This window comes from Stegostoma tigrinum, chromosome 10 (genome assembly GCF_030684315.1).
Source record: "Stegostoma tigrinum isolate sSteTig4 chromosome 10, sSteTig4.hap1, whole genome shotgun sequence".
NCBI lineage: Eukaryota > Metazoa > Chordata > Chondrichthyes > Orectolobiformes > Stegostomatidae > Stegostoma > Stegostoma tigrinum.
In genome coordinates, this window is record NC_081363.1 from 58316934 (window position 1) to 58337604 (window position 20671).

Below are 20671 nucleotides of genomic sequence, written 5' to 3' on the forward strand. Positions count from 1 at the left end.
TGAAAGAACTTAACCCTACACTCAAGCTATTAATATTAGAGGTATTTATTCCATTTATAGCCCTTTACCCCAACAGAAAGATTTATTTTGAAATAATATTTAATCATTTGAATTAGGGTACTCAAAATTACTCCTTCAACAGCCGCAAGCATAGTGGAGGCGTGCAATGTAGTTCAAACCAATGTCCCAGTTAGACAATTGCAGTTTAAAAATAAAGCCAACATATTTGCATTCATTCTCACCACCAGTGAGTGCTAACTGCAACCATGGTAACTCCATAACACTTACTGACTCGTGGCATTCTGGAACATCAGCAGTCAGGAAAACGAAGTCACTAATGCTACTGTTAAAATTAATTATATTCATATCAAAATTATGGGAATAATATTTTCTTATTGAGTTACATTCTAAGAATCACACTCAGATGGGCAGATGTTCCTTCGCTTCTTCATTTTGTTTTGGAAAAAAACAGCAACAAAACTGATATACTGTGGTAAAAACCAAAAGAACTGCAGATGCTGTACATCAGGAACAAAAATAGAAGTTGCTGGAAAAGCCCATCAAGTCTGGCAGCATCGGTGAAGAAAACTCAAGAGTTAACATTCGGGTCCAGTGACCCTTTCCCGGAACTGATGGTAGCTAGGAAAATATTGGTTTATAGAACATAGAACATTACAGCACAGTACAGGCCCTTCGGCCCTCAATGTTGTGCCGACCTGTCATACCAATCTCAAGCCCATCTAACCTACACTATTCCATGTACGTCCATATGCTTATGCAATGACGACTTAAATGTACCTAAAGTTGGCGAATCTACTACCATTGCAGGCAAAGCGTTCCATTCCCTTACTACTCTCTGACTAAAGAAACTACCTCTGACATCTGTCCTATATCTTTCACCCCTCAATTTAAAGCTATGCCCCCTCGTGCTCGCCGTCACCATCCGAGGAAAAAGGCTCTCCCTATCCACCCTATCTAACCCTCTGATTATTTTATATCTTTCAATTAAGTCACCTCTCAACCTTCTCCTCTCCAATGAAAACAGCCTCAAGTCCCTCAGCCTTTCCTCGTAAGACCTTCCCTCCATACCAGGCAACATCCTAGTAAATCTCCTCTGCACCCTTTCCAAAGCTTCCACATCCTTCTTATAATGCGGTGACCAGAACTGTACGCAATACTCAAAGTGCAGCCGCACCAGAGTTTTGTACAGCTTCACCATAACCTCTCGGTTCCGGAACTCGATCTCTCTATTAATAAAAGCTAAAACACTGTATGCCTTCTTAACAGCCCTGCCAACCTGGGTGGCAACTTTCAAGGATCTGTGTACATGGACACCGAGATCTCTCTGCTCACCTACACTGCTAAGAATCTTACCATTAGCCCAGTACTTTGCCTTCCGGTTACTCCTACCAAAGTGCATCACCTCACATTTGTCTGCATTAAACTCCATTTGCCACCTCTCAGCCCAGCTCTGCAGCTTATCTATGTCTCTCTGCAACCTACAGCATCCTTCGTCACTATCCACAACTCCACCGACCTTAGTGTCATCTGCAAATTTACTGACGCATCCTTCTACGCCCTCATCCAGGTTATTTATAAAAATGACAAACAGCAGTGGACCCAACACCGACTCTTGCGGTACACCACTAGTAACTGGTCTCCAGGATGAACATTTCCCATCAACTACCACCCTCTGTCTTCTTTCAGCAAGCCAATTTCTGACCCAAACTGCTATATCTCCCATAATTCCATTCCTCCGCATTTTGCACAATAGCCTATTGTGGGGAACCTTATCGAACACCTTGCTGAAATCCATATACACCACATCAATTGGTTTACTCTCATCTACCTGTTTGGTCACCTTCTCAAAGAACTCAATAAGGTTTGTGAGGCACGACCTTCCCTTCACAAAACTATGCTGACTATCCCTAATCAATTTATTCTTTTCTAGATGATTATAAATCCTATCTCTTATAACCTTTTCCAACACTTTACCAACAACTGAGGTAAGGCTCACTGGTCTATAATTACCAGGGTTGTCTCTACTCCCCTTCTTGAACAGGGGAACAACATTTGCTATCCTCCAGTCATCTGGCACTATTCCTGTAGACAATGACGAGTTAAAGATCAATGCTAAAGGCTCGGCAATCTCCTCCCTGGCTTCCAAGAGGATCCAAGGATAAATCCCATCCGGCCCAGGGGACTTATCCATCTTCACCTTCTGAAGGATTTCTAATACCTCTTCCTTCTGAACCTCAATCTCACCTAGTCTAGTAGCCTGTATCTCAGTATTCTCCTTGACAACATTGTCGTTTTCTAGAGTGAATACTGTTGAAAAATATTCATTTAGTGCTTCCCCTATCTCATCTGACTCCACACACAACTTACCACGACTATCCTTGATTGGGCCTAATCTTACTTTCGTCATTCTTTTATTCCTTAAATACCTATAGAAAGCCTTAGGGTTTACCCTGATCCTATCCACCAACAACTTCTCATGTCTCCTCCTGGCTCTTCTGAGCTCTCTCTTTAGGTCTTTCCTGGCTACCTCGTAGCCTTCAAGTGCCCTAACTGAGCCTTCACATCTCATCCTAACATAAGCCTTCTTCTTCCTCTTGACCAGAGATTCCACCTCCTTCGTAAACCACTGCTCCCGCACTCTACAGCTTCTTCCCTGCCTGACAGGTACTTATTTATCTAGGACACACAGGAGCTTTTCCTGGAATAAGCTCCACATTTCTAATGGTGGGGGTAGGGGATAGGGGATAGGTGAGGATAGAGCCCAAAGAGAGAGAAAGACAGTTGGATAGACAAAGGAGTCGATAACAATATGGCTAGGAGAGTGAATGGCTGTTAATGGGGACTGTTAGTAACTAACAATAGGTAGCGTGTAGTGGCAGACTGTGTGATAATAAGTCTTGGTGTGCGGGGTAGGAGGCAAGGACATGCGAGAGTTCAGGCCCTAAAATTATTGAACTCGTATTGAGTCCGGAGCATTGCAGGGTCCCCAAGTGGAAAATGAGATGCTGTTCTTCCAGCTTGCACTGAAACACTGCAGCAAGCCTGATGACAGAGATAATAGGAATGTTGTCCAGGGAACAAGGTGGTGTGTTAAAGTGCAGGCAACTTGAAGCTCAGGGTCTTTTTTGTTGACAGAACATAAACGTTCTGCGCAGTGGTCACTCAGTCTACGCTTCGTTTATCCTAATGTAGAGGAAACCACATTGTGAGCAGCAAATACAGTAGTCTAGATTTACATTGGGAAAAATGAAGCATAGACTTTATATGACCTGAAACGTTAACTCTGAATTTTCTTCACAGATGCTGCCAAACCTAATGAGCTTTTCCAGAAACTTTTGTTGATGTATTGTGGTGCTACCAACCTGTACTGGGATGATACATAATATCTGCAAATCAATTTCAGTTTCTCTACCTGGGCAGTGATGAGGCAGAGTGACTCACGTAATCATTACTTTACATTTCAAAAGAATTAAAATCAGATGAGCTCCATAATATCTTGGTAATCTGCTTCCAACACAAACATCCTGGCCATTTAAATTGAGATTTACCCTTTGTCCATCGTTTGTCATGCAAACAACAAAACAGCAAAATGAATCAAAATGCCACTCAGAACATACATTTTGCAGCTCAAACAAACATATGACATAAATGCACCATCTGAGGTTTTTTTCACAAAGTACATGTTTGCCTTGTGCAAAACTAACCTGAATGAGTTGCATGATATTCGTCACTACTGAATAATAATGTATGAAATGCCTTCATGTGCAAATCACTGGCTATCATTTATGTAGTGTTTCTACACAATTTGCATAGTACAGAAATCCACATTTTGATTATGAAGCCAACTGAGAAAGATCAATAAACTTTGGAAGTAAATTCAGAGTCAAGAAAATGCACATACTAGGCTCATGTTAAAGAGCAACTGTAATGCTAGGATTATTGCTGTTGCAAGATATATAATTTAACCAGAGATAGAATCAAATACAAAACTGACTAGCTATCAGATGACATGACTGAGTTGGTGTCAAACAACAGGAGATGGACAAGTCAAAGAGCAAGAGACCTGAATAATTCAAGAAAGGGGGTGATGAGTATCAAATTGTTCTTACAATGGATGAACAAAGACCTGCAAGCAGAGGAATAAACTAAACAATTGAAACAATTGCTGCTGGGCCTGCTGTGTTCATCCAGCCTCACATTTTATTATCTTGGATTCTCCAGCATCTGCAGTTCCCATTATCACTGATACATAATTAAAGCAGCTTTACTACAGGATCTATACAGCACCGCAAATGAGATTACTCATAGCCATTGACATTATCACTGTGACTGAATAACAAGAGGTTTGGGATCTGTTCTGAAGAAGGGTCACTGGACCCGAAATGTTCACTCTACTTTCTCTCTCAATGCTGCTAGGCCTACTGAGGTTCTCTAGCAATTTCTGTTTTTGTTTCTGATTTCCACCATCTGCAGTTCTTTGCTTATTTTGTTTTGGTTTCAGAGCTGTGATGTGGAATTTAGCTCAGGTGGCACAGGTTTTGATCACCAGTTGAAAATCTGTGTCACTTCTCTAAAGGAGGCTCAAAGCTTTTTAAGTGCAATCAGGTACTTAAGTGGGAAGCGTTGGACCGCCACTAGGACTAAGGGCTGCTGCTGGTAATTCAGTAAGACCCTCACAAGGGATTATGAGTAGATGCCTAGAGATAAGTGGAGGGGTCATGGAGAGCTGTTTGCAGCAAGAAGTAGCAGTATGTTGGAGGCAAAAGACCCCATTCCTGATGTCAAAACTATTGATTGAACACTGAGGGTGGAACTCTCTGCCCTCTGCAGGCAGCAAGAGGGCAACATAATTGTGTGAATTGGCCCTGGTGAGAAATTCACCCCCTCCTTGGCACCTCTGCAATTAAATGCTAGGCAAGAAGGTCCTTGTGTGTCTTTCGTAACTCACCAGCAGTTAAGTGTTGCCCAACCTCAGAGGGAGAGTCAAAGAACTGAAAGAACTGTGGATGCCGGAAATCAGAAAATGAAACAGAGATTGCTGGAAAAATTCAGCAGGTCCAGCAGCGTCTGTAGAGAGAAATCAGAGTTAATGTTTCGGGCCTAGGAACCCTCTCCTGAATGGGAAATCAAGATGATGTGCTTGCTAAGTTTTGGGGAGGGAGACTGCAATTGCCTCCCACTCCATCCAGCAGCAGGATCATAAAAACAATACCTACCTTCTCACCATTGGGTTCCCACTGAAGCAGACCTCAACCAGCAGTCCTTAAGACCCAGAGGTTCTGGCTTCTGGTTGTTCAAAAGCTTCTGGTGATTGGTCTACCAGAATCGAGATGTCTATTAAGGTGAGAAATTCCTCTCTTTATCAGTTTGTAATGAGGACATTGCATTAGTTATCATCTAACATACTTGACCCCACGTGTAGTAAAATCTCAGCATTAGTGCCTTTGAAAGAGGGACCTCCACATGAACCCACTGGCAAATCTGACAACGTTTGTGCAAGGCACAGGAGACCTGTGCAACCCAGTCCTGTTGCTTACAAAATTTGGCCACCTTACCCACACAATTACCCCTGACACGGCAGGTAATTATCTAGGCCTTATGTGGTATAATTATGTGGTCCTCTGCACTCCAACTGGATCCATTAAATCCCAGCCATTGTCAACAACTAAGCTTACCTGTGACTACCGAATCTGGACAGCTCTTCAACAAAAGGGGATTTCAATCATTTCAGTGGCATACCCACCTAACTGTGGACAGTTGAGCAGTAGTGCAAGCTCCCTAGTTGTGTGGCTGCGCTAACTGGCTCATGGGTAAGTGCTAAGTCAATGAATGCTAAAACAGCAGCCTGGTCCAATCCAGGAATGGGTGCCCTTCTAAGCATGGAAAGTGTCCTTATGGCAGCCATTCAATGCCTGTTACTGGTGCACCATGCAAAGCAAGTCTGTGCTTCCACAATGTCCTGTCTGTGTATCAGAGAGGGACCAGGCTCTGATGATTGTGAGAGGTCAGTACAGACGGCAATGTTCCTGGATGAAGGGTTGGTTCAGACGGCAACGTTCAAGGATGAGGGATTGATATGGTTGGCAATGTGCATGGATGAGGGGCAGGTGCAGATGGCGCTGTTCATGGCTGAGGGGTTGGTGCAGATGGTACTGTTTGTGGATGAGGGCTTGGTGCAGATGGCACTATTCGTGGATGAGGGTTTGGTGCAGATGGTACTGTTCACGGATGAGGGATCAGTGCAGATGGCACTGTTTGAGGATGCAGGATCGGTGCAGATGGTGCCTGTGTGGTTCATTCCCTGAGTTGCATCAACATCATGGAGATCATTCAGAGCAAGCAGTGATCTGAACCTGCCAGGTGCCTACTCTGGCTTCTATGACAAGTTTTCTTGATATCGACCTTGATTGTCAAGTTTGGTCAGATTGACAGCTATCATCAAGCTGTTTAACATGCAATAATCCCCCTGAATAAGCAGCTCACCACTACCTAGGGAAAAACTCACCTCAGTCCTCATGAAAAGCGTACAAAATGGAACCAGTTGCTTCTAATGGTGAAATGGGCTCACTGTAACTCCCCATCTGATTCTAGAACACATCCTGCCATAGCCCACATCACTAAGACCCCTGTACGATCTTTCCCTGAAGTTTTTGAAAGGGGAAATGCTGCCTTAAGCTCTATGCAATGTGATGCTGTTATATAGCCTTAGGTGGTGTAACAGGGAATTAGTTTGAACTCCCAATGCACAGAGATGTGTCATCATCGTCTTCTGATAGATATCATATCAAAGACTAACTGCTCAATGTAATTTGTACCTGTTGCTCGTATCAGTAAACTATATCTTGTTATAACAAGTGTCTCTTCTCATTAAGACTCACCAGTGGTTTATCCACTTCCATTGTTAGCCAAGTATACCATGAACCCCAACATAAAAAAGGAATTGAGGCGTTTTCCTGGTGCAGTGGGTTGTGTCCCTATCTCTGAGGCAGACACCCAAGCTCAAGTCCCACCTGTTCTGGAAGTGTGGAATGCCATTTCTGAACATGTTGATTGGAACACATCTGAAAAAGAATATTGAAGGGCTCTTGTGGGGCAGTTGTAGTGCCAGAAGGCCCAGGTTCAATACTCACATGCTCCAGATATGTGCCATAACATGGTTGAACAGGCTGATTTAAAGATGACTAAATATAAGAATCAGTGGTTGACTCCAACATGCATAGAACTCATTCAATGAGCTATTCTGAATACCTAACTGTACCTGTACAGCCCTTTGTACTGACCATTTAAAATCTCTGCTTGATTTTACCACCATTACCTATAGCTGCGGATATAGAGTCATCAAGTCATACAGCATGGAAACAGACCTTTCAGTCCAACCAATCCATGGTGGCAGTAATTCCAAACTAAACTAGCCCCACCCGCCTGCGCTTGGCCTATATCTCTCCAAACATTTCTTATTGATGTACTTATCTAGTACATTGTTACTGCACCTGCATCCACCACTAATATTTTTAATACTTTTTCTTCTCCCACCTTAAAAATATGCCCCCTAGTCTTGAAATCCCCATCCCAAGAAAAAAAGACACCTGCCATTCACATTATCTATACCCCTCATTATTTTATAAACTTCTATTACGCCATCTCTGACAGTTAAGAAGGTGTTCAGGACACATGCCTTTATCAGTGAAGGGTCTGTACAAAACTTCTAGTTAGGCCACAGTTGGAGAACTGTGTGTAGCTCTGGTCACCACACTATAGGAAGTATGTGACTGCACCAGAAGTGGTGCAGAGGAGATTCACCAGGATGTTGCCTTGGAAGGAATATTTTAGTTAAGAAGAGGCTGGGTAAGTTTGGGTTGTTCTCTTTGGTGCAGACAGGGTTGGGCAGGACCTGACCGAAGTTTCTTTTTCCTTTATTCATTCACAGGATGAGGGCATTGCTGGCTGGGCCAGCATTTATTGCTCATCCCTAATTGCCCAGTCATGAGGCATTGCTGTGAGTCTGGAGTCATATATAGGTTAGACCAGGTAAGGATAACAGTTTCCTTCCCTAAAGGGCATAAATGAACCAGATGGGTTTTCCCCCAACAATCAGTAATGGATCCGTTAAAATCTTAATTCCAGATATTTATTGAATTCAAATTCCACCATCCGCTGTGGCAGGATTTGAACCCAAGTCCCCAAAACACTACATGGGCCTCTGGGTTAACAGTTGAGGGAAAATGCCACTAGGCCATTGCCTCCCTGAGATGGCACAAGATTGATGGGCATGCACAAGATAGATAGAAAGCAGTCATTCCACTTACTTGAAAGGCCAATAACAAGGGGACATAGGGTCCTTGTGGTACAGCAATAGCATAAATCTGGGCCAGAAAGCTCAGGTACAACTCCGGAGCTGTGAAATAACAGCTGTGAACAGACTGACTATAAAATATCTAACAAAGAATCATAATATATCTTGGGTATATTTTTGAATATCTAAGTATATCCCATGAAAATATCCATTGCGATATGTTTAAGGAAAGGCTTTATTCGTAGTGCCTCACCCGCAAACAATATAGGCATGTATCCCCCAATCTGTAGGTTGTTGCAATGTCAAGTCGCAGAAGCTCAAATAACTATCCAGTTATTTTGACGGGAAATCTCAGGATGATCTTAAATCAAGGCAGAAGAAAGCTGAGGATAAGGCAATGGTCAAAGCAAACAGCAAGTTATCAGGATTTTTGGAGTACAAGTACTGTAAGAAGTGAAAGAATTATTTCGCAGAAGCACAAGCTCCCTTGAAAATGATCCAAATCAAGACAGGTTAAAATGTAACTTTGTTCGTGAGAGAACAGATTGTTATCTTACAGCCAGAGGAGAATGGCTTTCTGCCACCTTGTGGCCGATTTTAGTTTCATTGCTTTAGTTTCAGGTTTAGTCCTAGTTCCTGAATCTTGAGGATTTTAAGAAATTTTTACGTGATGCTTTTACATCTTTCTTGTCATTTAAAAGATATTTTCCCCAGGAAGATAATACTTTGCCATGGATGATTTTGCTTATTAGCAATCCACAGAGATAATGGAATTCTTAATGTGTATATTTAATACGCACATGCTCCCGGAAAAAGGAAGCCCTTTCATGTTGGTTTCATCTATAAAAATGTTCCTGGCTCACTTTGATTCTCCCCCTGGACCTCACCTACTAGTCTTTATATGTAATTATAATATAGCACACAAACTTTACAGGCCACAGTTACCCCCTTAGTAACCACAGGTGCTTTTAAGGTCAACAGTGCTCCTGTAATATCACTACCTTGAAATGAAATTCTCTTTTCTCAACTGCCGCACTAAATCCTACACCCAACCCGTTGCATCTTGTTGAGGATCTAGCTATTAAGAGCAACAGCTTTTCAACCTGGGCCTTGTAGCATCTGGAGTGAAAAACCTTTTTGCTTGTTGCCAGCCTTCCACAGTGGAATTAATAACTGGAAGTGGATTGAATTTCCTAAAGCTGTGGTCTTTCTTTCATTTGGAATAGCTTGAACTATTGTTTGAGCCTGCACACTCATTTAGCTTCATCCATGTTCATCTCACCAAAATTTCAGGCTTACTTAACTTTTGCAGTTATGGCTAATAGGAGGACCATTCTTAGATTTTGTGCTCAATGAAAGCAATCAGAATGGTGAAGCCTGTTAAATTGATACTTGTCCTCAGCTGAGATATAAAATTATGACTGAATTAACTTCAATTACCCTTCTTTCCTTAAACACAGTTTAGGAAGGGTGAGTCATTCTCCTGGGTATAAATAGTTATAGATGTCAGGAAGCGATGAAACCACATGGATTACATGGAGCAACATGGTGGCTCAGTGGCTAGCCCTGCTGCCTTTGGTGATTGTCTGTGTGGAGTTTGCACTTTTTCTGCATGGGTTTCCTCTCACAGTCCAAAGATGTGCAGGTGAGGCCTATTAGCCATGCTAAACTGCCCGTAGTGCCTCGGGTGGGATGCTCTTCAAAGAGTTGGTGTGGACTCGATGAGCTGAATGACTGCTTCCGTGCTGTAAGGATTCTATGAATTCCCATGTCATGCTGCTACTTTTCACAAGCATTTCTGAAGACATACACAAGCTCACAGCATTCTCAACATCTTTTGAATGCCAGATATAAGCGCAGATAGGCTGTTCAGCCCTTCAAACCTGCTTCATCATTCAATAATAATAAAATGTGAGGCTGGATGAACACAGCAGGCCAAGCAGCATCTCAGGAGCACAAAAGCTGACGTATCGGGCCTAGACCCTTCATCAGGGGTCTAGGCCCGATACGTCAGCTTTTGTGCTCCTGAGATGCTGCTTGGCCTGCTGTGTTCATCCAGCCTCACATTTTATTATCTTGGAATCTCCAGCATCTGCAGTTCCCATTATCTCTCATCATTCAATAAGATTATGTGGATTTCTATGTCAACTCCACTCTCCTGCCCAATCCCCTTATAACCTGCGAATACACAGTTGGAAGGCACAGAATTCCAAAGTCATCAACAACCTGTGTGAAGACATTTTTCTTTAAATCAGTCCCAAGCAACCAGTGTTAATGGAATAAGCACCAGAATTGGTGGAAATACTCAGCAGAGAGAAACAAGATTAACATTTCCGGTTACAGCTTTTCATCAAGACCTGGGAAGGTTAGAATGTCAGTAATAAATAGCGTTTATGTAGGTGAAATAGAGCAGAGCCATGGAAAAAGAGCAAAAGGGAAGGCCTATTTAAGGGTGAAAGGCAGGAGACATTAAATGGCAAAAGCATTGGTGACAAAGAGCTAATGGGATTAGTAAAGGGACAAGTAAAGAAATGAGAGATGGGTCCAGAGGTGCTTTAAGCAGCAGAATAATGGACAGCTGCAATCTAACAGCAAAAATGCAAACGTCAGGATTAAGACTAACGTGAAAAGAAAGGAAAACAAAATGGGGAAAGCACAGATTATGATCTAAAATTGTTGAACTCAACACTGAGTCCAGAAGGCTGTAAAGTGCCAAGTTGGAAGATGAAGTTTCTTAAGTTTCTGTTACACATCACTGGGACATCGAAGTATGCTGAGAAAGAAGATATCAGTGGGAATATTAAGTGGAAAATTAAAAGTACAGGCTGCCTTCGGCTATTCCTGAGACTATGCCCTTAATTGGAGGCCTGTCAGCACAGAACAGCTTCTCACCATCTTGGCTATCTAACTTTCCATGCACAGTGGGAATTCAAAGAATGGGGAAGACTCCTCAAGGTAAACTGATATTCAAACTCACAAAACAGAAGTTCCCTCTTTGAATAGATAATGTGAAAATGGTATGTTGTAAAGCACAATTGGTGTTGCCACAGAAATTTATCCATATAAATTACCATAACATAATTAATTTTCTTTTTAACTTCTCAGGACTTAAAGACCGAATTTATTGAATCCTCAGATTAGGAAATGGAGATTCAGTCTATGTCATGTTGTGACAATCTTCATTCCTACTCTTGGACACTTAGATACAGCTAAAATTGGGATCTCTATTTCTGACCCAGGTCTGACAAGAAGTTATACAGTTACTCACCTGTGGGCCTTTTTGGTCCCAGCTTCCAATGAGAGATCCTACAGAAGTCACCAATTCAAGAAATTTTCCAAACAAGAGCTCAGAAAATCTTTGTAGACTCCATGCTCTCTTCATATGGCATTAGCTGCTGTATTCCGGTAAGAAAATATTGAAAAACCTCTTTGAGAAGATACAGAGATAAAGTAAGTATGTGACGGATTGCGGGGAGAAGTGTTGAGGGGATAGGATGGCACAGAGAAGCTGAGGAAATAGGGTAGCTAGCTGCAGGATTCAGGACAAGAAGGTACATCAGGGCCCAATTTAGGGACCCCACAGTTCCCAGATCCTGGTAGGGACTGCAGTGTTTGGGATGGGGCAGAGATACATGGTAGAGATCAGGGCTGCTGTAATGTGTTTGGGCCAGGAGCAGAAGAGAGCTCCACGATTTCTGTCCAAGGTGCTGACTGGTTGGTGTGGGTGTAAGTGATAGGATAGGTTGATGGATAGGTGAAGGGGAGGGGCATTAGTGTGCAGGTGAGGGTGAATAGAGTGATGGCCAGTAGAAAGAGAGTAGTATGGCAGGACAGTGATGGGGTGGGTGATGTCAGGAGGTTACCAGGTGCAGAATTATGTCAAATCCATAATCAGAGGGTGCAGATGAGTAGTTTTATTGGGAGGATAGGAATAATAGGGTGGCAGGATAGTCTGTTCTAGTTAAGGCAGTATTTAAGAAAATTGGTATCAGATAATTGGGAAATAGTAGGGTAAAGGGTGCTCAGATTTGGTGGGAATGTAGGATAATTGCCAATTGGAAGTTTAAACACTCCCGGAAATTCCCAGGCTATCCACAGAAGGTCTGTCCAGAGCTTTCCCTTAACGGTTAGATCCTGCCAAGAAGACGAACTGATTTTATTGAATCTAAGAAGATACCTGCAGCAAATCCAAGACATACCATGCCTCTAAAACAAATTGATCATTACTTTGACAACACAATGTGAAGCTGGAGGAACACAGCAAACCAGGCAGCATTAGAGGAGCAGGAAAGTTGACGTTTCGGGTCAGGAGCCTTCTTCAGAAAAATGTTAACTTTCCTGTTCCTCTGATGCTGCTTGACCTGCTGTCTTCCTCCAGCTCCACAATGTGTTATCTCTGACTCCAGCATCTGCAATTCTTGCTATGACACAGTAAATTATAACCCCACTGCAAAGCCTTTTCCAACGATTCCCACCTTGAAGAAGTTATCCTCCTCCATCCTGAAGTCCTCAGTGGATCGCTTTCTCACTGTAACCCTCTGACAATCTCCCCTGGCATACTGTGTTCCTCCAGCCCCATATTGTGTTGTCTCTGACTCCAGTATCTGCGGTTCTTGTTTTCTCTGATCATTGCTTTGTAAATTTTTATTCCTTCCATCAGATAGAATCACAGAATTATTATAGTGCAGAAAGAGGCCACTTCCCGTCATGTCTGCCCTGGCTCCTCCCAATGAGTATTATGACCTAGGCAAAGGGTACTTTCCCCTAAACCCTGCTCATTGTTTCTATTAAGTTGATGAAATAAATGAATATTCCATTTAAATAATCATCTGATGTTCTCTTTAATGCCTTAATTGAACTTGCCTCCACGACACTTCCAGGCAGTGCATTTCAGACCTAGCTACTCATTGTGTTAAAAAGCTTATTTTGCAAATGACTTTAAGTCTGTGCCCTCTCGTTCTCAATCCTTTTACAAGTGGAACTGTTTGTTCCTATCTAATCTGTCTACATGCATCACAAAGACACAATCTGAAACAAACAGTTCTCACTTTCTGAACAAATATTATAAAATTAGCTCCTTCCTTGGCTCCACGTTGTGATGATATCAATCTATATAGTGATACCTTACCGTTCCATATGTGCTTCGTCTTGTGTAGGCAAGGTCAAGCAAAGGGAGACATCAAAGGGATTACAATGGAAGAGAGTCCATTAGTGGCAATTCCTCTATTAGACAGTTGTTGTCTGATAAGCTGGTTTATTACTGCTTTCAATGATTGTTGCGTGATCATAATCATATTATGGGAAAACATGATATTCAGAAATTAGTGAATTTAATGACATGTTTAACTTTCAGTTATTCAGGCAATTGTTAACATGAAAAAAATGATAGATTCAAACTGGAAACGTAACTGAGAACTGAGATTTGACAACTGCAGTAAAAAGGTATTTAATTTTCTTTGAGAAAAGTGTTCACCTGAGGACAATAATAACATCAAAAAGAAAAATATTCCTCTTAGAAAGCACCTGCTGCAAAATGGAACGGAATAAATCAGAATCTGATCCCATTTCTTTCTCTCTCATAGTGAATTGTTTAAACTGAAACAGAATGATGTATTGAAATGGATTTGGCTGTATTTAGTTGTAGCGTCATAGAAACATACAGCATGGAAACAAACCCTTCAGTCCAACTTGTCCATGCCAGCCCATGTTGCCGAACCAACTAGTCCCACTTGCCTGCATTTGGCCCATATCTGTCCAAATTTTTTCTATTCATGTACTTATCCAAATGACTTTTACATGTTGTAACTTTATCTGCAATCACCACTTCCTCTGGCAGTTCATTCCACATATGAACCAATCTATGTAAAAACGTTGCCCCTAGTGTCTGTTTTAAATCGTTCTCCTCTCACTTTTAAAACATGCCTCCTAGTTTTGAACTCCCCACCCACATCCAAAGGGAAAGACCCTTGACATTCATCTTCTCTAAGCCCCTCGTGATTGTAACAACCTCCATAAGGTCACCCCTCAACCTCCTACATTCCAGTGAAAAAGGTCCCAGCCTATCTTTATAACGCAAACCTTCCATTCTTGGCAATGTCCTGGTAAATCTCTTCTGCACCCTCTCCAATTCAATAATATCCTTACTGCAGCAGAGTGACCAGAACTGTATGCAGTACTCCAGAAGAGGCCTCACAAATGTCCTGTACAACCTCAACATGACGTCCCAGCTCTTATATTCAAAGTTCTGGGCAATGAAGGCAAGCATTCTTAAATGCCTTCTTAACCATCCTATCCAAATGTGAAAGTCTCTCTGTTCCACAACACTACTCAGAGCCCTACAATTAATTGTATATATCCTGCCATTGTTTGTTTTACCAAAATGCAAAACCTTGCAATTATCTAAATTAAATTCCATCAGCCACTCAATAAAACCCAAAAGAACTGCGGATGCTGTAAATAAAAGTTCAGAGGAAGGGTCACCAGACCCAAAACGTTAACTCTGATTTCTTCTTCACAGATGCTGTCAGGCCTGCTGAGCTTTTCCAGCAACTTCTGTTTTTGTTCTATCAGCCCATTGATCCATCTAATCAAGATCTCTTTGTAATCTTAAATAATCATCTTTGTTGTCCACAGTACCATCAACTTTGGTGTCATCCACAAACTTACCACCTAATCCTCTTAACTTCTCATCCAAATAATTTATGTAAATGATAAACGAGAGTGAACCTAGTACTGATCCCTGTGGAACACCGCTTGTCACATGCCTCCTACTGAGAAACGACTCTCCTCAGCAAAGGTCTCAGTTTTATACCCACATGCCCCACATTAATGAATTTTAGATTCACCATGATGTTAAACTGTTTTACCGCTGCATCCATCTCCACATTCATTTCTTCAGGCAGGATTTCACCCCACCCCCTCAACCCCGCTGTTCCATTGATCCCTTCACCCTCCTCCAGTGTTCACCCTCCACTTGGACCCCTTCTACCTGCCCTCAAACTCTTCATCAAGAACTGCCAGCGTGACATCGGCGTCTCAATTTCTCCGCTCCTCTCACTCACTTTAACCCTGTCCCTTTCGGAAAATGCTGCATTCTCTCAGGTCAAACCCTAGCTTTGTTGCCAAATGGACTGACAGAGGTGGTGTCATTCTTGTCTGGTACACCGGTCTTTATCTTGCGGAAGCTCAACACCAGCTCTTGGACACTTCTTCCTACCTACCCTGGACCATGACCCCACATCTGAACATCAAAGCATTGTTTCTAGGACTGCCACCAACCTCATTACCTCTGGAGATCTTTCCTGCACTGCCTCCAATCTGATAGCCTCACAATCTCTGAAGGCCCACTTCTACTTGTTTTCCAAAACCCACAAACCAGACCGTCCTGGTGGGCCCATTGTATCACCATTTTCCTGCCTCACCAAGCTCATTTTCTCCTATGTTGATTCCATCTTCTCTCCACTTGTCCAGTCCCTGTCCCCCTACACCCACAATTTCTTTGATGTCTCCGCCATTTTGACAATTTCTAGTTCCCTGGCCCTAACTGCCTCCTCCTCACCATGGATGTCCACTCTGTCTACACCTCCATTCCACATCAGGATGGTCTTCAAGCTCTTGGCATCTTCCTCGACCATAGATCTGAACAATCCCCATCCACTAGCACTCTCCTCTGCTTGGTTGAACTTGTTCTCTCATTGAACAACTTCTTCTTTAATCCATCTCACTTTTGCCAAGTCAAAAAACTGGCTATGGGCACGTGCACGGGTCCCACTGATGCCTCCCTCTTTATGGGGTATGGGGAACAACCCTTGTTCCAGCCCTACACTGCCTCCTTCCCATAACTCTTTCTTTAGTACATCAGCAACTGTTTTGGTGCCACTTCATGCTCCCACCTGGACCTTGAAAAATTTGTCCATTTCCAACACTTCCATTCCTTTCCATAACCTCTCCATCTCCCATTCGGGGAATAAACTGTTCACTGCCATCCACTACACAGCCACTGACTCCCATAGCTACTTTCACTACAGTCCTTCCCACCCCATGTCCTGCAAAGATTCCATCCCATTGTCCCAATTTCTTCACCTACGTCGTATCTATTTGGAAGATGCCACCTTCCAAACCAGCGCTGCTGACATGGCTTCCTTCATCCATAACAATGGTTTCCCACACACTGTGGTTGACAGGGCCCTCAACTGCATCCCACCTATCAGCTATGCTTCTGCCCTTGCCCCTTCCCATCACTCACAACAGCTTGATCGAGTCCCTCTTGTTCTCACCTTTCATCTCACCAGCTTCCGCATTTAAAGGATCATGCTTTGCCATTTCAGACAACTCCAGCAGAACGCCTCCACCAAAAACATCATCCTGTCACTGCCCAAGACTGCATTTCTCAGGGCTCGTTCCCTCGAGGACACCCTAGTCCAATCCTCGAACACCAACAGCACCTCCCCGTTCCCACGGTACCTTGCCATATACCCTCTAAAAGTGCAACACCTGCCCCTCCCGGCTCATCATCCAAGGGCCTAAACAGTCTTTCCAGGTGAAGCAGCATTTCACCCGTACCTCCACCAATCTGGTGTATCGTATTCGCTGCACCCAATGTGGTCTGCTCTACACTGGAAAAACCAAACGCTGAATACCTCCAGTGCATGCACAAGCAGGACCCCAACCTTCCTGTAGTTGATCACTTTAACACAGTGTTCTGCTTGCATGTCCGTTTATCTGTCCTCAGCATGCTGTAGTGCCTCCAGTGAATCACAGCATGAACTGGAGGACCAACATCTTCAGACTAGGTGCTTTACAGCCTTTTGGGTTTAGTATTGAGTTCAACACCTTCAAATTGTGAACCTATGCCTTTCCTTTCTTTTAGCTTTGCTTTTTACATTCTCTGTCACCATGTCCTCTCCCCTCCCTCCACCCCAGTAGGACTGCCTGTTCTTTCCAGTCTGGCATTCCTTGTTCTGCCATTCTCCCATTCCAATCTGAACTATCAACATCTTCTCTCTCCCAGCGTTCCAACTCCACACCCCTACTATAGCATAAATACTGTCCCCTCCACAATTCACTTCAGCTCTGGTGAAGAGTCACCTAGACTTGAAACATGCTTAAATGTTGTCTCATGCATTGTGATCTCCAGTATTTCTTGTTTTTAGTTCCTCCATAACCATCCTCTGTCTCCTTCTGTCAAGCCAGTTTTGCATTCAATTGGCAAGTTCTCCCTGAATCCAATATCCTCAACTTCTTTTCCAAGCAAAAAGAAACAGAAAGAAGGAACCGTTATGTATTAAACATTCGCAAATTGTAAATTCCTGGAGAAACTCAGCAGGCCTGGCTGCATCTGTGGAGAGAGAAACAGAATTAAAACCTCAGAGTCCAGTGACCCTGGGTCTGTAATTGTATATTTTAGTCACAAATTAGAACTGTCGTCAAGACAATGAATAAAATGCAAGAACAAGATATGTACGCTTCCTTAGGTAATCAAAATGATCACATCCACACTTTTTTTAAAGAAGAAGTTAGTTATGAAACAGACAGCAACTTTACTGATATTCATACATGAGACATCAACAGAAATTCAGCATCCTTTGTTTAAAAGAGTTGATAGAAGAAGCTGAAAATACATGATATATAAGGTTTTTGTTTGAAATTTGGCAAGTGGTTCTATTGATAATGGTCTTCGATATATTCAAAGTTTCTTTGAGGAGGATTTTGAATTTGAGATGTTTGAGAATTGTATTCAGCTTCCAGAGATGAAAAGTCTTCCAATGATGACAGAGGGAAAGAAATGAATATATAGAGATGATCAGAATCAGAAATTAAAGTTTCAAAGTAAGTCAGGAATAATAAAAGTTTGCAGAGTGAAATATCCCAAGGCACTTCACAGTGATGTTGTCAAACAACATTTTATACTAATGCATATAAGGGGATATTGGGAAAGGTGTCCATAATCTGGGACAAAGATATGTTTTGAGGAATACCTTAAAGAGGAAAGAAAGATTGGGAAGCAGAAGGGTATAGGGCAGGAATTCTAGATGTTAGAGGCTGAAAGCATTTCCATCAATGCTGGAATACTTAAGATTGGGGAAATTGGGGAATCACAGGTATATAGAAGCATTGCAGGACAAAGAGCAGTTACAGAGATGGAGATGCATACAGGCCATGACGAAATTTGTAAAAAACAATTTAAGCTGTAACTTAACCAGAAATGTATGTTGGTCAGGCTACTCTGGTGCAAGTTTGGAATTGGGCAGCAAAGATTTAGATCACCTTATATTTATAGAAGACAAGAGATGGGAAAGTACTTAGAGTCATAGAGTCATGCAGCGTGGAAAGAGACTCTATGGTCCAACTCGTCCATGTCGATCAAATTTCCCAAACTAAACTAGTCCTATTTGCCTGTGTTTGGCCCATTTCTCTCTTAACCTATCCTATCTATCCACCGATCCAATGTCTTGCCTCCAATCACAACCCTTGATGGCATCATTATTATTCAGTCTCTGTGTAAAAAGCTTTCCACTATCTACAAGATTCAAGTCTGGAATGTGATTTAATGTTTCCACTTGCTTCTAAAATAAGCCTTCAGCACTCTTCAAGAAAGAGCAGTCAAGCTAACCTGAATCCCCACCATTGAAATCAATATCCAAACACCTCCATCAGCAATGCATTATCTAGAGGATTTTTTTTCCTGAAACTTGCTAAACTCAGGTTGATACTCCCTGCCATCCACTTAACCACAGCCACGATAGACAAGAGCAGCAAGTCCATGGGAGCATGCGACTCCAAATTCCTTTTCCAGTGACACATTGTGATTGGACCATATACCGCCACCAGGTCAACATTCTGTAACTTCCTATTTAATACATCGTTAAAGCAGACATTGAAAAGACTGCATCAGTGATAATGGGAACTGCAGATGCTGGAGAATCCAAGATAATAAAGTGTGAAGCTGGATGAACACAGCAGGCCAAGCAGCATCTTAGGAGCACAAAAGCTGACGTTTCGGGCCTAGACCCCTCATTAGAGAGGATGAAGGGTCTAGGCCCGAAATGTCAGCTTTTGTGCTCCTGAGATGCTGCTTGGCCTGCTGTGTTCATCCAGCTCCGCACGTTGTTATCTCAAATTACCAGTGTGTGGTGGCTAAACGACCAAGCCAGCCAGCAGTACTTGGCTCTTGTGAAATGTAACCTTTCAAATTGCCAACTCACACTGGTTTGCAGGATTTGGAATGCTTGCCATTGATACCGTTGAACTAGCATTTCACAGTAAGAGCTTTCCCCCACTGTAAACTTCATTCATATACTAAAATGCATTTCCCTGAATCAAATTCTTTCACGAAGCGTAGCTGAACTTTTCCACAGGCAGATAATCATTGCCAACTATTAGCTAATTAGCACTAGGCCTATGTCTTCATGACAAGTGTTACCTCTTGTACATTTTTTGTGATAGAAGTCAGCACATAACCAGGGTGCAGTCATAAAGGGGATGAGACCCACTTATTGCCTCATTTAGGACAGCTGCACTGGTGATTTTTGAACATGACACTACTGAATAGAATGGGATAGGTGAAGCTTGTGATATACTGCATCCTAGTGTGAGGAAGAGGAGGTCAAACTCCTCTGATAATTAAAATCAAAACACAAGCCCACAGTCTGTTACAGCAGGAATAGAGGTCTCCTTCTAATAATTAAACGCAAAACTCCCAAAGAAGCTCACCCCACCTCGCCCAATCATGACAGACTCCACTCCAGGTTGTCTAGAGATAGGAGGTGCAAATGCAGCTAGGCCTGCAACATTCCCCAGTAAACAAAGAAGGGGAGGTTAAATGAAAGAAAATCTCTGATATTCACCTTATAAGTAACAAATAGCAATTTATTTATTTAATCCTAACAGTGAACAAATTGAATTACTAACAAGCCAAACAATTCCCCATTAACTGCTATTTCCTAACTGAACTAAATTCTATTGTCCGCTGTTCCAATAAACTCAAATCCCACTTCTGTAAACCCAAATAATAAGAAAATAAATTGACTTAGTCTCTTAAAGTCTATGTGCCTCTCTTCTGCTGTTCTCAAGTCATAAACACCTTTTTCAGCTGCTTCAGCTGTCAGGATGTTTTCTCTGTGATGACTCTTAGCTAGAAGTGATGTGGTATATTTTATGGACAAGATGGTGCTTTCTTAGAGAGCTTAGTGATTTCTTGTGAGAGCTTGCTGCATACTTCTCAGATGGCATTTCACTCTCACACCAATTTTCAAAAATCCTCTCCTTATATAGCTTGGATAACAAGGTGAAGAGCTGGATGAACGCAGCAGGCCAAGGAGCATTGGAGGAGCAGGAAAGCTGATGTTTCTGGCCTAG

General features: G+C 42.4%; 1 long non-coding RNA gene across 1 annotated transcript in view; it reads left to right on the forward strand.

The window, feature by feature from the left end:
* The window catches only part of LOC125455780 (uncharacterized), a 42718-nt gene that overhangs the window by 13910 nt on the left and 8137 nt on the right, over positions 1–20671 (forward strand). The window contains exon 2 of the long non-coding RNA XR_007248309.2: positions 11554–11719. This is a non-coding gene — a long non-coding RNA (uncharacterized LOC125455780). The remainder of the gene's footprint in view (positions 1–11553; positions 11720–20671) is intronic.